This window comes from Macaca nemestrina, chromosome 8, assembly GCF_043159975.1.
Source record: "Macaca nemestrina isolate mMacNem1 chromosome 8, mMacNem.hap1, whole genome shotgun sequence".
Classification (NCBI taxonomy): Eukaryota; Metazoa; Chordata; class Mammalia; order Primates; family Cercopithecidae; genus Macaca; species Macaca nemestrina.
This window is the reverse complement of record NC_092132.1, coordinates 91,828,793-91,831,860: the sequence shown is the minus strand read 5'-3', so window position 1 is coordinate 91,831,860 and position 3,068 is coordinate 91,828,793. Positions and strand designations below refer to the sequence as shown.

Sequence of the window (3,068 nt, the reverse complement as noted above, 5' to 3'; positions counted from 1 at the left end):
ACGGTTACACGGCGGCAACTGCGGCAAAGCGAGAGCCTGGAGACCTGAGCCGACACTGGGGGCTGTCCGCGGGCCCCGCCTTCTCTCGAGGAGTCGGAGAAGTCCTGTTGTATCAGAGTAAGATGGACGGTAGCTTTGATTGTGAGTGTGCTGAACTGGAGCCACCTGATCACTAACAAAAGACATCTTCTGTTAAGCAACAGCCGCCAGAGCTTCCTGTTGAAATATACGGCAACAAAGGAAGCAAAGAAGCAAAACGGAAATGGTGCCTACCAGCTCCTGAGAACGACACTGCGCAGGACTAGTGAGGAGAATGTTCATAGAAGCCTGTTGTGTGCATATTTATTCACATGTTTGTTAAATGTCAAATCATTTAGCACAGTAATATGAGTTCTTAATATGTCATTTCATTCCGTTTGAGTTTCTTGAGTGTTTTCTTTAAACGTCTGCAGAGTTGCTGCCCCTTTCTTGAACTATGAGTACTGCAATCTTTTTAATTCTCCATAGGAGTAGAGTTTTTAATTCTCCATTTGAGCTTTAAGTCTAAGGGGAACTCAACAGGCCTGTTTGGCATATGCAGTGAACATCAAGAAACCATCTTGCTGTGGAAGCATAATTATTTTTCTTCTCCCTTTTTGAAAAATCTTTCCTTTTGATGCCAGTTTCCGTGTTTACACAAGTTCAACAATTTGAAAGGAAAAGGCAAGAATTAGGGTTTCAAAATGGCAGAGAAATTTGAAAGTTTCATGAACATTCATGGTTTTGATCTGGTTTGTGGACTTAAAACCAGTGGGTTGTGGAGGCAATGGCTTGGTTTTTTCTGCTGTAGACAATGACTGTGACAAAAGAGTGGCCATCAAGAAAATTGTCCTTACTGATCCCCAGAGTGTCAACATGTCTACATGAAATCAAAATTATTAGAAGACTTGACCATGATAACACTGTGAAAGTGTTTGAAATTCTTGGTCCCAGCAGAAGCCAATTAACAGACGATGTGGGCTCTCTTACGGAGCTGAACAGTGTTTACATTGCTCAGGGGTACATGGAGACAGACTTGGCTAATGTGCTGGAGCAGGGCCCTGTACTGCAAGAGCATGCCAGGCTGTTCATGTATCAGCTGCTACAGGGGCTCAAGTATATTCCCTCTGCAAACGTACTGCACAGAGATCTCAAACCAGCTATTCTTTTCATTAATACTGAAAACCTGGTGCTGAAGATAGGTGACTTTGGTCTTGCACGGATCATGGATCCTCATTATTCCCATAAGCATCATCTTTCTGAAGGATTGATTACTAAATGATACAGATCTCCACATCATTTACTTTCTCATAATAATTATACTGAAGCCATTGACATGTGGGCTGCAGGCTGCATCTTTTCGAAATGCTGACTGGTAAAATACTTTTTGCAGGTGCACATGAACTTGAACAGATGCTGCTGATTTTAGAATCTGTTCTAGTTGCACATGAGGAAGATCATCAGGAGCTTCTTAGCATAATTCCAGTTTACATTAGAAGTGACATGACTGAGGCACACAAACCTTTAACTCAGCTGCTTCCAGGAATTACTTGAGAAGCACTGGGTTTCCTGAAACAAATTTCGACATTTAGCCCCATGGATCAGTTAACAAGCAGAAGTGCTCTCCCATCCTTACATGAGCATATATTCTTTTCCAAAGGATGAGCTAATTTCAAGTTATCGTTTTCATATTGAAGATAAACTTGATGATGTTTTGCTTATGGATGAAACTCACAGTCACTCACCTAACTGCGAAAGGTACCATGATTGTCAGTTTTCAGAGCATGATTGGCCTATACGCAACAACTTTGATATTGATGAAGTTCAGCTTAATCCAAGATCTCTGTTTCATGTCACTGATGAAGAAGTACAATTTGATCCCTGAAAATATGTGGAGATTGGGAAAAGTATCTGGAGGATCCTGCTTTTGATACGAATTACTCTACTGAGCCTTATGAGCCAGATAATCATGAAAACAAATACTGTGATCTGGAGTGTAGCCATGTTCGTAACTACAAAACGAGGTCATCATCATATTTAGATAACTTAGTTTGGAGAGAGTGGAGTTAACCATCACTATGAACCCAGGCTTATCATAGATCTTTCCAACTGGAAAGAACAAAGCAACTAAAAAAATCTGATAAGAAAGGCAAGACAAAATGTGAAAGGAATTGATTGGTTAAAGCCCAGATAGCACTAGAGGAAGCATCAAAGCAATTGGCTAGAAAAGAAAAAGAAAAGAATCAGGGGTTTGACTTTGATTCCTTTATTGCAGTAACCATTCAACTTAATTCCCAACATGAGCCTACTGATGTTGTTGACAAATTAAATGACTTGAATAGCTCAGTGTCCCAACTAGAATTGAAAAGTTTGATATCAAAGTCAGTAAGCCAAGAAAAACAGGAAAAAGGAATGGCAAATCCGGCTCAATTAGAAGCCTTGTACCAACCTTCTTGGGACAACCAGTTTGTGAGTGGTGGGGATGACTGTTTTTTCATAAATCAGTTTTGTGAGGTAAAGAAGGATGAACAAGTTGAGAAGGAAAACACTTGCACTAGTTACTTGGACAAATTCTTTAGCAGGAAAGAAGATCCTGAAATGCTAGAGACTGAGCCAGTAGAGGATAGGAAGCTTGGGGAGAGAGGAAATGAGGAAGGATTTCTGAACAACAGTGGGGAGTTCCTCTCTAACAAGCAGCTCAAGTCCACAGGCATCCCGCAGTTTCACAGTCCAATTGGGTCACCACTTAAGTCAATACAGGCCACACGAACACCTTCTGCTATGAAATCTTCCCCCCAAATTCCTCATCAAACTTACAGCAGCATTCTGAAACATCTGAACTAAAACACTCAGCAGACATTTGTCTTTGTGTTTTTCATGAAATGTATTTTGTGTTTTTCTTTTATAATTAGTGTTTAAGTCACTTTTTACTTGAATCAGATGGTGTCATTTAGTAAGGATTTTATTAGTTGGTTTATTTTATTATTGGTTTTTAAAATGCAGACTTTTCTTCTACATGTGAGACGGTTTTCATTTTAACTGGCATGTCA

General features: G+C 40.1%; 1 pseudogene; it reads left to right on the top strand.

Moving 5' to 3' along the window:
• Window positions 1-722: 722 nt before the first annotated feature.
• Window positions 723-2,862, top strand: LOC105482301 (mitogen-activated protein kinase 6 pseudogene; annotated as a pseudogene).
• Window positions 2,863-3,068: the final 206 nt, after the last annotated feature.